Here is a 14,834-nt window from a genome sequence, read left to right on the forward strand (position 1 = left end):
CTGCACCTATATTCAAGCGATGCTCTGCAAATTCAGTTGATTATTTCATACAAATTCTTGATTTTTTCTTTCTCGCAAAACTTAACTAGATTGAGTCCAGCCTCGGTTAAGTACTTTCCTTGGAAGGAACTTTTGGCCAACTCAGCATACACTGAATCGATACCAAAGCTAATAAAGAGAGTCAGTAAAATCTTCTTAGTCCCTATAAATATACAGTTTCTTCTGGGATTTCACCTTTCTCTCTTTCTTGAATTAAAAAAATACAACCTGGAGAAGTTTATAAAGTCAACACAAGTACATAAATGTTATTTGATCACAACCCATTTTTACTGTTTACTCACAAAACCAATTAGGACAATTTAAAGCTGCAAAGTTAAGGCTGTACACTGTTAAAACTCCCAGAGTCTCACAATGAGTACAGAGGATGTACCATTAGTGTCCATAATGGTTGCTGTATCTTTTACTGGTAATAAAAGGCTGAATCATTTAAGACATCCCTAGTGTTATCTGGCTCATTGGTACAGTTTAGACAAAGTCAGTGTTCATGAAAGCATAGACATGAACTAAACAGTGGAAAACAGATGCTTGATAAACACTATTTTGTCCTTCCAATAGACTAATAGCTCAGTTTGAGTTAAATAGAGGAACAAATGTGGATGCATTTTAAGCAAACATCTCAAACACATAGCTCCCTTGTGTGACAACATGAGACAGTCAAAGGAAATCAGCCAAGATATCAAAAAGAGAAATGTAGAGAATTGTTACTGTTTCAACAATTTTCAGATGTTGTAAAATGCTGCTAAGTTAATCTCTTCAGACAGTTAAATGCAAGCCCAAACAGTATGGGCATGTCCAGCCATCATAATGTTCAGGAGACAGACTCTGACAGAAACACACACACCTTGAGAAGAAGCTGGTTGACAGTGAGAGGGAGGAAGCTTGCAAGCATAAGAATCTTATGCAAATTGTGAAGCATGAGGGTATAACGTGTAGATGTTTTACTACAGGAGGGACTGTTGTTTCACTTTGCAAACTAGATGGCACAATGAGGAAAGAACATTACAGGAAAGAATGCACCCTCAGTAGGAAGGGGTTAGTCCTGTAACCAGTGGATTGCTGCTTTCAACCACCACCTGGGTCAGACACTTAACTCACATGGCTTACTGGTCAGACGGCTTGGTGGCGGCAAATGTATGGCAACCTTGTTTCTGTCCTTCTGTCCCACGGCAGCTGTAGAAACAATGTAGCTCACCACCCTCTGTGTGTGAACGTGTGTATGAATGGTTCAATGACTGATTGCACTGTAAAGTGCTTTTGAACCCTCAGACTTGATAAAGTGCCATACAAATGCAAGCCATTTACCATTATGTGATCATTTAAGTATAATTTGAAATAATTTTCCTAATAGAGCATTCTACAAAAGTAGGCCCATTTGAAACAGAGCACGCTATAAGTTAGAAAAGGCGGTTGAGCGGGGAATGTCTAACAATATTCAATAGTTCCCGTCTGATATTTTACCCTGAATTTCTTCTCTCTACGCACTTTAGGACATTGGGACTGATTTATTGGATCATTTCCTCAAAGATTTTGAGCTATATCAACTTTGTTGTTTAAAATTTGCATATTTGGACAAAGTACTGAGCATTGAGCTCACTGGTTTGAAAGGTCCAAAAACTTAATGTTGGAGCTATAATGAAGCAAATCACCTGCTGATCTGCTACAGGATTCTAATTGGGGGTCCTGTAGTGATGATCCAATTCAAAGTCTAGTGTAAACAGCCTGAAACATGTCGGTTATATTCTCTTTGAACAGAAGTGGTCCAGTGCTACAACCTTCAGCATTCATGTGCTGGAAATCACTTTCCATCACAAGATCCACTTTGTTCCCTTTCAAATAATGCTTCAGTCAGGCACATTTGGGTCAGCCGTTTAAGTGCACCCCCTCTGTGAATGAGCTTATTAACAAAGCATCTGTTTGTTCCAGCACTGAATCCAGGGAAGCAGTAAGTGCAACTTCTTACCAAACCCCCTTCTAAAAAATCTCCCAAGGCCGTTTGAATGTTTTAGTATGCAGGACAGTTACAACACAAGGATAACAACATTAGTTTGAGCACTAAATGCTGCTTTGGTGCTTTTCTTCCAGCTTGACGTTCACAGTCCAGAAGATTAATGGGGTTCACTGGAGGTTTTTTTGTAATTCTGACCAAACCACACATCCACATACTAAACCTCTACCTGTTAATGTTTGACTGCACAGATCTTTGTGTGCATGCTTTTATGCTGGTTGGCTGCACGGACATGTGCAAAAGCAGCAAAGGAGAGCGAGCAAAAGAGAAAATGTGCTAATATTTGTCTGAGTCAATGACTGAGTCACCAGAGTTAGTAAAAGCCTCACAGCTAAAGTGAGGGAGGCTTTGCTTGTGTGTGTTTGGTATGTACAGTATGTGGAGATGAGGGTATGGTTGTGGCCTGTGTGTTATGTGTGTGCTGGTGTGTGTGTGTTTGTGTATTAGAAGGGTGAGAGAAGGCCACTGCTCGGTGAAGCTGAAAGAGGAGAGATGACATGCTGTCAGTCTGAGTTGACGGTCACCGCTCAGTGCCTTAGCGCCTCCTGACATTTTCTATTCAGACGAGGCAGCGCGCCCGCAGCCTGCCGAGGGATCCCGCCTTTTTAATTGAGCCTTTACCCAAGATTCATTTCAGCCAGCACCTTTCGGCTTCACTGAGAGCAGATAAAACCATGAGAGTGACAAAACTGGGACTCATTTTGCTCGGGCTGGAACCCAAGCCTATATAAATATGTTAACCTTTGTAGACATTATCCCAGTTTCCCAGGCGCTGAGATGTCACTAATCTAAACCTTCAGTAGATGAAAGTCATATTATATTCCGAGCTCCCCATATTAACATCTCTATTAGTCGATACAATACATGGATCCCACGAGTGAGAAAATGTTCTTGATAAAACACAAATTAACGCAGGATCCAATGACCTTATTCTAGGCAGCTGAGTTCAGAGAGAACACAGTCATTCTGCAGAGCTGAAGCAAGAAGCTGATTAACGAAAACTGTTATCTAGAGTAATCAACTTGGTTATTTCCAGCATATCAGAACACTTTGTGAAACAATGTAATTTGATGCTAAGTACACTAAAAACAGTCAGTGTGAAATTAAATTACTTTTCAGGTACTATAGAAATTTAATCACTGTCATATATTATTTATTAAAGCAGGATCAATTGAATTTGATTTAGAAGATTGAGAAGGAAAACTAAACATAAAGGAAAGTACTTCATTTATTAAAAATCTAACAGTTTCAGGGCTGCAGGATATTTGCAAATCGTGTGATAATATTAGTAAGTTCATGTATGCAGATATTATGTTTTTCTCTCTCTCATCTGAGTTTCCATCAGTCTGTAACCCTTAGCATTTTGTGTTATGCCATTTGTGTGTGCTGTGAAGATCTGCAGCTCCACTCGACTAAATATTACATTACCATGTAAAAGGCAATTTCATAGCAAACTGATATTATGACGATATAGTCACAAAATGTTGCACAGCCTTACACAGTTTTTATTTCTAGGTTGTTAGAAAGCAACAACTCATATTTTACTAAATTTTTAGAAAAACTAGAGACCCAAATGCAACATTATTTTAAAAAACTCTACCCACTACTCTTGCAAGGCACTGCATGTCCTCTGCTGCAAAATCCTTCACTACCCATTCTGTGATCTTTTATCATATTTCTGTGGGATTTTTAAAATAGTAATACATAATTGTGAAGTGGAAGGATAATGATTCAAAATATTTTAAAAATAATAAACTAAAAAGAGCACATTTGTACCATTTCTTTTAATACCCCTAATTAAAACTACAATTACATGTCATCCGAAGTCACCTAAAGCTAAGGTTCATGGGTCTGACCAGGTGGTCAGCAGCTTCCAGTTCAAAATGAACTCTTGTCATCTGCAGAAATACTCTGCAGCCATCGCTGTATCAGAGATGGTGAAGAAGCAGAGAAAAGACAGTGTCATGACAACCAAGGAACAGAGTTAAATTATAAAATTATATTCTAAGCTTTGAAAATCTCACAAAGCTCTGTTCAAATCCATCACAAAAAAAAGAGTACACAACTGCAAACTTAAGACATTTCTATCCACCTAATCTGACAGGCAGGTTAAGGAGAGCATTTATCAAAGAAGGAGGCAAGATGCGTATGGTAACTCTGGATGTACTGCAGAGATTTACTGCTCAGGTGAGAGAATTTGTGGATGGAGCAGCTATTAGTGAGGGGCACTACAAATATAAGATGTATTGAAAAATAACGAGAAGAACTCCATTTTTGGAAGAAAGACATAACCAGTGGTGGTTTTCTTAAGGTGATAATATTTACTGAGTCAAACAATGTTTGTTTAGCTTAGATGTTTTAAAAAGTAGGAATATGCTGAGCTTCCAAACTTCAAATTCTTTCATTATCTTTACTGCAACTCATCAAGAACAAGTCTTGTCAAGCTAGAGTCCACTTCTGAAGGTTTTCCGATAAAAGCCTGTAAACCTGAAACAGCCTGTGAGTAGAACGGTTGGATGAGTGCTTCTTCTCTCTCTGTCTTACGTAAGTTTGCTTCAGAATGAGAACTGGATCTCTATGTGACTTAATCTCTAAAGCCTGCTCTGACAGCTGAAACGAGAAACCAGAGAGAGCACTTGCAGGCTTCATTAGCGCCAGCTGGATAGGAAGGGTCTCACCTGCTGTGACAGATCTGCTCAGTCCTCTCGGAGTAAACAATGTGCTTCATTATTCTCCTCCTGCAGAGGCTGTGTTTGTCCAGTGTGACGACTGCCTGCCGAAAAATAAAACACATTCAGTGCTGCATGAACTTCAGTCACGTGGACGACTCAGAAGTGCTGCGAAAGGAGATCAAAGAAGGTGACGAAAACACTAATTAACTCCTATCTCGATTTGCTCGTTTTTATTTCAAACTGCAAAGTAGTCTTGGTTTGGAGTGTACCAATCTGTTTTAAGATGTTTAAAGTTAAAAGTGATAAAACGTAATTAGCAGGTGTTAAGAGCTGGAGCATTTAAAACACAGTACTTTTTTTCCCCTCTTCAGGTTAGACTAATAAAAAAAAATCTGCTAAAGCTGTATAAACTAACATTTAATTCACCTTAAAATAGGTGAGATTCAGTTCAATTGCGCTCAAGTTATTTTGTGTAACAAACAGATGGCTTGAAAAAACACTTGTATTCCTTTAAACAGAAACTGGCGTTCTGAGTTGACAGGTGACACAGGTGGATTTCTTTTTAGACTATTTATGAGATATGTAAGCCAACTACTGAAAAGGACTACAATATAACATTATTTATAGTACATGGACAGGAGAAGTGTCCCTGGTGACGGACACCTCGTCTCTGCATCTCAGTGTGTGTTTTGACTCCCTGCCTCTTAATAAGCAAAGCTCACAAAAGGCACACCTGGTTGTTCTGTTAGCCCTGTAGCCAAGGCCTGCCTTATTAATCTTAAATTCAATACAGCGGCCATGATAAAAAACACAGAGCTACTTAAACATTCAATACCTGGGAAATGCACTACCCTCTATTTATTGAGACCAGTGGTGGTCATGGATGAAAAGCCTTAAAATAAATGACCTTTTATTGCAAAAATATAATCTTGCATTGAAAAAATACAAAAAATCAAATGAATCTATGTGAATTTGGCAAATTGGTTTATGAACGGGTTACTGGTTTAGCCGTAATATGGCCCATTTCCTTTTTTTGTATTCCTCTTAAATCAAAATTTATGACTAGTTTTAACAGAAATGTTCATCTATCCATTTTTCAAACCGAGCAGCCAATCTACGGTCTGCAAGTTTAATGTTTAAAAATCAGCTTTTACTGTAGGATGATACATACAATGGCAAAATATGTTGTTTTCGTCCTGCTCAAAAGAGGGTCCAAGTTTTACTATGCAAGAGAATTGGACAACATTACAGTAATGAAAAAAAGAACTTAATGTGGCGTGATAAATGTGTATCACAACAAATCCAAATATACAGTAATATTGATTTAAGGGTCATATTGCCCAGCCATTTGACCTATTTAGATTTTTCTGACAGTCTATGTAGAGCATAGTAATTTTTTCTACTAGACCCAGGCCACAGTCAGATGTGGTCCTAACTGGGTAAAATTGGTTATAATTAATCATCCAGCTGGTAGATTTAAGTTGAAGTTAACTCATTTTACATTTCTTCTGATTGACTGGGTCACTTTAAAAGATTAATATTTCACAAGAGTCCAGACTTGAATCTGATAGGAAATCTATGAAGGAAGGTAAAAGTTAGGGTGACGTCAAAGGGCCTTCTAACTTTGAGTTCATCACCAGGAATAAACAGACATAATACCAGTGGAAACATGAAACAGCTGGACGGATGGCTGATTGTTGTAAAGCTAATAAAAGTTTTCTTGTCCAATAGTCATTTAGAAAGGTTTAAATATATTTTTTTATTATTTCAGCACAATAATTTTGTTTTTTTATTTCAGAATTGTTCTTTTACATTATTTTTGTTCTTTAAAGATGCAAGGTTGAATGAAAAAAAAAACATTTAAAATCTAATTCTACCAGTGGTACATGTACTTTTGGGCTCTGTACTCTACACTATATGTAAAACATGAAAGGCTTTTGGCTTCTAGATAAAGTCTACTGCTTGCCATAGAAGCTTGGACTCCCCAGGATGCCACTCTTTGTTGCTGCTCTCCAACAGTGAGCTTTTGAGATTTTTTACACCTCCCCTGCCATCATCCTCACAGTGGCTAGATTAATACAAGGTAAACTTATGTATTTTAGAGACTGGCAAATAGAAAAGGACCTCTGTTTCACACATTATACTCCAGGTTAATTAAAAGTTTCTGGACAATGATTTAATGAAAAAGTACAAATTAAAAGTCACATTTATTTTTATTGAAACTATTAGGCATGCAATTACTTGAGGCTTCTGATATTTTGGTCACTTTTTTTTTCTTAGTTTTCTTACACCTAAGTAATTAAATATGTATTTTGTTGGGTTTTTTTAAATTGTGAGATTTTGGTTTTGAAGTAAAACTTGACCTTGTTTTGACATTTTCAGTCCTTCTTACAAGGTGTGTCAATAGATGATGAGTCATAATCAATAAAGTGACATATACAACATCATGATTAATCTCAAACTAAAAGTACCTTTTCAACAACCAGAAGGCAGCTATTAAATATACTTTCCATTAAGTCCTGATTTCTGCTTCTGACAATAGTTTTTCATTTTTATGATGTAGTATTATGATTATAAACAGCATGTTTTTATTAACTGTAAGGAGAAAATATCATGATTAACAAAAATAAATACTTTCAAACATCCATCTTTGTGTAATTGATCTAAACAATGTGTATTTATGTAATAATAAAGTCCCTAAAATAAATTCTGACAATTTGTACAATATTCTGATGAATGGGTTTGTATATACATACAGTGGACCAAAGAGAGCTGCAATAAAAATACTTATATTGGTCAATTTTAATAGCGCTAACATAAGATATACCATTTCATATATTTGAAATTCCACTGTGCATTGAAAAGGACAACGGAAACAGTCGTAGCACTATGTTGCCATTGCAATGTAATGTTTTGGTTTGTTTGTTGTATTTCCACAAATCCACAACAGTATGTAGGAACACAGCGATGCTTGCTTTGACCAAATACTTATGGTAGTCAGCTAGCATAGTGCTACTGTAGGTGTGCTAAGGTTTACTCAAAATTTATGTTCTCTCATTAGGTGAAATCAGAAACATTTTAAACCTTCATGAATTCCTCTTTGCTTCATCTATGAAGCAAAAGATTTCTAATCTGTGTTTTTAGTCTGATTTATATATATGTTCCTGTCCTTTGTTTACTTAGTTTTTAATGTTCTGTTCCAGTGTAGTTTTCTCTCAGCTTAAGAATGTAACACTTTCACAAACTGGCTGTATATATGTAAAAATGCATTAGAATAAAAAATGGATGCAGTACTTAAGTCAGAATGATTCATCCATCAAACTTCTATGGAAGCTATGACAAGTCTACTGAGAAGGCAACTCACACAACCCCCCACTGTTTATGAAGGATATCAAATTAATTTCCGTCATTATTTGTATACCTCAGTTAAATTATAACTTGAGGTTTGTGCAACAGCGTCATATTTCAGTGCATTAGCATCTCTTTGTATTACGTCTCTGCTTGAGTAATTTCTGCAATTTCTTCCAAAAGAGCTGATTGAGAACCAACATTTTTTACCCAAACTAATAACTATGACAGTTAAGTTCTCTTCGACTTTGCTAGGAAACCATGACAATGTGGTCGCTATCAACTTACATAGCAGCAGGGGTCTCCCCTGAAAGAAATGTTAGCCATTATTAATCTACCTTGTAAGTTTCCTGCTAAGTATGAAGATACCAGCTGTGCAAAATGTCCATTTTATGCACTATCAGGAATGTGCAGCTGCTCAGTTATAAATAAAAAAAGAGAATTCTTTCCTCCCATATGGAAGTCACCACACACGCATGCAAAACAAATGAGTCCAGGAGAAATTTAGTCTTCACAATACCAATAAGCTGTCAATTGACTTTATTTCCCTTTAGATGATGGGATTTAGACCACATGACAATATACTGTAAGTGTGACATTTAGATCAAGCTATTTTTAGTTTTATTTGTTGACAGTGACATGAAACCAAGAAAATGTTCCAACAGCCGTGAAAAGGACATCAAAAAGCCAAGTAACATCGAAAGCTGTCATTAGTAGAAAGGCTTTCCATTTGAATTTCTTGACTAAAACATTGTGTACATTTTAGTAAAAATTGGTCATTGTCAGCAAGGGGGAAATGAGCTTCAACTTTCAGCTGAAGCTGTTTATTAAACAATGTTAACCTTCAGGACTTCTGGTGTGTGTTCCCAAATATAAATAAAAAAGTTCTCAATTTATGGTGCAGAGCTACAACAGACTCCTGCCTGCTGACTTCTGTGCTCTTCTTCCTCTTCAAATGCTTTGAATTAGATCTCCAGTTGCCTTCACTACCTGGAGTACAGGTTCAAACTCAGGTGAAAGTAATATTTATTTATTTTTTACACTGTATGGTTAAGAAATTGGGACATTCAAGTCAGTTGACGTAAATACCCATAACACATTGTGAGATAAACCAGTGGATTGAGTGAGAGGATTTTCTCTGATATTGTGATCCTCACCTTCCTTCCTGTTTGGGGGCTGTTTTTTTAATGCAGTTTTGTTTTTAGCAGCTTCTCGTTTTTACTTCACTGGATTCCTTAAAAAGCAAGACTTTTTAACCATAATTTTTTAAAAAGTAGTTAATGCTTTGCAGCAGTGAATTGAGTGCTTAAAAAAATTAGGATATCCAAGTTATTTTTTAAGAATTGTTCACATTTCACTGTCCAATATTGATTTAATTGCACAAAAGACAAAAACTATGTTTTCCAGCTCCAACTTTCCCTTTTAGCTGTGAGATGTTTGAGAAGTTCTTGGATGAAAACCCCATTTCAAGGTATGCTCAGCATCTCGATTTCATTCTGCCCAGTATTTTCCATCTCCTAATTTTCGGGTAAGTTTGGATGGATCTACTGGTATGCTTTGAGTCACTGTCAGTCACCCCACAGCATCTCAATGTATCTGGGCCTTGACTCAGTGCTGGTATTTCTAATTTTCAGACAGTCCTTGGTGGATTTACTGATGTTTTAGGATGGTCTCATGTAGAAACTGAACTGATTTTTGTCAAGGAAAGGGTTTGAAAATTGTTTATAGGATAAAATATTTTAATTTATAAGAATGGTGTTCAATTTAAGGGTGGCAGGACTGAACCGTTTTCAAATGTTTGCTGTTTCTCTGTCAAAGCTACTTGCTGTTTGTATTCATCATCATTTCATAATGTTGAAAATACAGTGAAAATATATTGAAGAAATACTTTCTTCAGTTGTGTGTTATTTCTCCCTGCTGTTGACACTGATATTAAATATTCACATGTCCAAATATGTTAGAAAAATACAGAGGGAGAATTGAGCTGTAAAGACAGTAGTTGTACTTGTATCCTTGCATTTTGACAATAACATATCAAACGTTATTACGATCTGAAGAAATTGTCAGCCTGTGACAAAGGGGAAAATGTGCATTATGTAGCAGTTCTGGTTGCTGTGGTAAATTGTCTAGCAGTGGGATCCAATGAATTGTGTCAAAAAGAGGGAATAAAGTAACTCCAGGCATTTTAGTTGAAAGAAACTTTTTTTTCTTTCAAAAACTTCCTTTTTGTTTCTACAGTGTCTATCTCATGTGTCTACAGTTTCTTGCTTTTGTGGTCTGTTAGTTCTTAAAAGTGTCCAGCTTGCACAGTTAAACCTCTGGGTCTTGTTAAATTCCTCAGCAAGCATTTGCTGTTATCTTTGTTAAAGAAATGTGCAAATGAAACAGGAATAAAGAAACAGCCTCTCAGCATGTAATGTTGTTGAAGGCTGGGAAATCAAGAAATAAAACATCATATCTGATGAGCTCTCTGTGGTAAGGAAAAAAAAGAAACAAAAACACAACAAAAGGCCCAGAGCTGGAAAATTAATTAAAATGAAGTGTTTGTCTTACATAATATTCTTGATTTACTGTATTTCATATGTGCCACCCAACTGAGTTGTGCAAACTTTATCTTAAGATGTATTCAGATGGAGAGCAGATTTACAGTTCTAAGTTTGTGTTCTCTAAAACATTTCTTTCGTTTTTTTTGTGCATAAATGTCTCAGGACAAGTTTAACTAACAGAGTAAAATGCAGTTTTTAAATCATTTCAATTTATGCAAGTGAAAGAAATGCTCCAAATCAAGCAGCCTCTACATGAAAAACTACCTAGTGACATATAATCATGTCAATTTGGACGTAAATTCCTGTCCAGTCTGTGTGAAAAACTAGCTGGTTTTTCATACAGAGTCCAGTTTGTCTAATTTTAATAATTTGTCACGCCACCCTTGCAGCAACGAATACTAATCGGCAATGAGTTTTGGCCTGCCTTTTTTTTTCATACAGACAATGGTTGTACAGAGAGAATACAATGTTTAGGATCATGGAAATTCTTCACGCTCATTCTTTCGAGTTCAACACTGTTCCATATTTTTTCCATTTTTTGATAATGACTCACTGTGGTTCCCTAGAGTCCCAAAGCCTTACAAATGGCTCTGCAACACTGGTCTTGACTTTTTTTTAATAGGAATTTCTAGTCTACTTCTTTTTGTCAAACAAGTTTTTCTTTAAAGAAATTTGATAGGTGATATAATATTTACATATTGTATTCCCTTTTTTAATAATCTGAAACAAATGTGACAAGGAGCATTACCAGAAAACACTGGATGTGGGTGAATACTTTTTCATACTGCATGTGCTTTGTTTGGTGTGGTTCTATCATGCTTTTTGTTTATTTTTCTGTCTATGTTTTTTTTCTTTTGTATTTTGTAGTTTGTTGTTGACAAGATCACTTTGGTGCTCTGTTGCCTTTCTTCTTCTTCACTTTCTTAGTCTGCATCCTTGTTTGTTCCCGTCAGTCCAGCACACCTGCTCTTTTGTTGCCTGTTGCATTTAAATTTGCTTTCAGGTCCCTCAATAAGGCAGAACTGACAGCGGCCTCATTTCTGGCATTTGTTGAAAGTACAGTTAAACATCCAGTTTCATTTTGAGATTAAATTGTACAGTTTTCTCAATGTTAGGAAACTGTAAAATTATCTAATTTTAAGTTTTATGAAACGTCATTAATGTTACAATATGCCTACACTGTGCAGTAAAGATGACTTTGATTTACAAAGACAGTACTTTACTAGATGACCTTAACTGCAAAATGCAGAATTTTACTACTTTGGAGACTTATTGTTTTTCATTCAGCATTTATTCAGAATAATTCAATCATTGTACGTCTCACTGAAAAATTAGCTCACACAAATTCTAAAAAAAAAGACAAATTGAGTACTTTGACCATAAACCTGAGCTTGAGAAATATGTAACTTCAAAATGAGATTTGTGTTCAATTTTGATGACATTTGTTATACAGACACCTAAACGTAAGTGATTTTCATTGTGTAACCCACATAAAGTGGGTATGCCTCTTTAAGAGACAGAGGTTAAGGAGGCTGGGTGGTCTACCTGGCCAATAGGAAGTTTAGTTTCCAGAGCGTCTGAACCAATCAGAATGCAGACTGCCGTTGTGGGTCCCGCCCTTCTCCCCCGGGTCTGCAGTACTGTTGGTTTGCCCTAGAGTTCCGACGTAATGAGACAGCTGAGCTGTGCAGCGCCAGCGTATGTATTGTGACAGTTAAAGTATTTCGTACGAACTGTATTATTTACAAACTGTATTATAAACTAACTCTTTTGTAAATAGATTTTCTGTTGATCGTCCAGCTTCTGGGCTGGAAATGATTTATTAAGTATAAAGACTAAACTTCAGTTTTCTGCTGTTAGAGCCGTTAGGAACCGTTAGCTCTTTCTGGCAGTTGGTTCATCTTGTTCTCCGTTCAGTTAAAGGTAAAATTTAGGCTATAACCTATTTTTACTTTATTAAGTTTATATTATTTAGGTCAAATATGCCTTGTTACACTGTCTAGTGCCCCACGCAGCCGGACTGAGAGACACTATACAGTTGTCTGAGGCGTGTCGCATTGAGATCGGTGAGCATATTCTGAGCCTTTCATTTGGGTTTTTGTTGTTTGTCACATTGTTGTTAAAAATATCCTTTATTTGAGTAATTAAGAAACGTTTTATTATTGTATTGGAAAAAAGGATTAAAGCTAGAACAGCTTAGTAAAAATCCTATATTTCTGCTGGTCCTGTCTGTTGACAGGTCAGGTTTTTTATTTGTGCTGGATTGTTCCTGAAGTGGAACCTCCTTTGACCTTGATGGCGAGCCTTCCCACCTGGACCTAAGGAAAGAACCAGATTTCGTCTGTCCCATTTGGAGTCCTGCTGCACCCTGCGGTGTGGTAGGCGTGTAACACACATCTTCACACACAGTTGGTTATGTGTGAGACCACCGACTGACATTCTCCATTCTTATTGTTTTTTTTTTATTTTGGACAATACATTTTGGACCAATTTTATTTCATACATTATAACAAACTGCTGTGGTGGAAATTCTCCTCTGTGAACGATGTCGAGTTAACTCAATTTGGAAATGAATTTAATTAATCTGTTGACTAATATAATTTAGAGTGCAGATTACTAGGGTGCACCCAAAATATTTGAATCTAAGAGATAGCACTTGGCCAAGTAATATTGTCATTATTTTATGTATTTTATTGTGTGTAATTTTATTTTCATAATTGTGTGTTTTGTGCAACTGTCAATTGTATGTTTTATGTCACTAAAGCCAGTTCTTTAGATACATCCAACTGCCTTTGTGTGTCATTTAAACACTCCACTGTGCTCCGATAGCCGAACCTATTGGCCCATTTATCTAATATATATATACTACCCTTCTCTACTGTGTTACAATTGCTTGCCTTATTTAACTCAAAAGAAGAAATCACATGTCTTGTATGCTGGAATATGTAAAATCACAATTAAGTAGAAGGAAATAAAGGAAGGAAATAACACATCAATTCCGGTCATGTGTATGTATATTGTGTGTATTATTTATGTGTCACTACTTTACATAGTGCATTTAATGAAATGAAGGGTGTAGAATCTAAAGTGTGCCACTACATAAGAAAATAGTAAGGTACTCCTACCATGATGTCGCTGTCCCGTATTTTTTTGTTGTCATTTTAATCATTTAACCATCTTGGGTTGAAAGGTCGATGCTCTATATGGATGCGTGGGGTGACCCAATTAGTGAAATTGTTTGGTTAGTTAAGAAGAAATACATTCCAAATCTCCAACTATGTGTGCTATTAAGGATGTGACATACATGTGACTTCAGCAGGACATACAGGACATACAAACTGTCTGCATAGAACAGAATGAGATTAAGTGGCATAGTTAATAGGACATTCCTGCCACATATGTAAATGAAATATGTGGTGGTGGTACCTATGTGCAGTACATCTTGCATTTCACATTTCTACGTGTCTAAGACACCAAAATAGGCAAGATGGGTACACTGCGGTCAATAAAAGGGATGGACATTGCCAGTCAGAATTATTCCGGAATTCCATAATGATGTTGTATTGAAACAATTCTCAATTTGTACTGAGGGGCTTAAGAGTTCCAAAAAAATCTTCCCCCACAGCCAATCTGAACCATGAGGTAGGATGGATTCATGCATTCAGGTTGTTTACACTACGCTAAGAATGTGTCTTGTCAGACCAGGAGACGTTTTGGCAAGCTGTGTAAATTGCAGCATTAGTTTTCTGTTCTTCAATGACAAGAGGCCTTCTGCTGCTGCAGCTAAAGGTGGGCATCAATTCAAAATTGATTCAAAATGTTATTTCTGTGTTGTACTGTAGTTTCTCAACTCTACTGTAACTTTACTGTTGCATACTTTACTTATGGTCATAAATCAGAGCAATCTGTTACTAGCCTTACCCTTTGATGACATTATTCAGTATTAAAAGTTTAATCTGAGCATACATATAGGACAATTATCTGTATTATAGCTATAGGTAGTGGTGTTCTCACATTCAAAGCCTGAGGAATACTTCTTTAATGGGAACTAGTGTATGCTGCAACTTTTACTTTTGTAGTCATTTTGTAGAAGAGTGTCAGTCCTCTAAATGGAGTTTTACTCATAAAACTTCTCTCTTTTCAATACCACAGATTTTCCACTGTGAGGATTTTTTTATTATGATGAGTCATGAGGAAGGTTGA

At 36.4% G+C, this 14,834-nt stretch overlaps 2 long non-coding RNA genes across 2 annotated transcripts in view; one reads left to right on the forward strand and one right to left on the reverse strand.

Moving 5' to 3' along the window:
• Positions 1–3,856: 3,856 nt before the first annotated feature.
• LOC114146052 (uncharacterized) overlaps positions 3,857–14,834 on the reverse strand; it is an 84,785-nt gene continuing 73,807 nt past the window's right edge. Inside the window, exons 4-5 of the long non-coding RNA XR_003595835.1 lie at positions 4,744–4,838; positions 3,857–3,988 (exon numbers count right to left, since the gene is read on the reverse strand). This is a non-coding gene — a long non-coding RNA (uncharacterized LOC114146052). The remainder of the gene's footprint in view (positions 3,989–4,743; positions 4,839–14,834) is intronic.
• On the forward strand, positions 12,117–13,410 carry LOC114146053 (uncharacterized). Its single transcript, XR_003595836.1, has 3 exons — positions 12,117–12,554; positions 12,635–12,697; positions 12,871–13,410. It is a non-coding gene; the product is annotated as an uncharacterized LOC114146053 (long non-coding RNA).

The sequence above is a fragment of the Xiphophorus couchianus genome, chromosome 6 (genome assembly GCF_001444195.1).
Source record: "Xiphophorus couchianus chromosome 6, X_couchianus-1.0, whole genome shotgun sequence".
Taxonomy (NCBI): domain Eukaryota; kingdom Metazoa; phylum Chordata; class Actinopteri; order Cyprinodontiformes; family Poeciliidae; genus Xiphophorus; species Xiphophorus couchianus.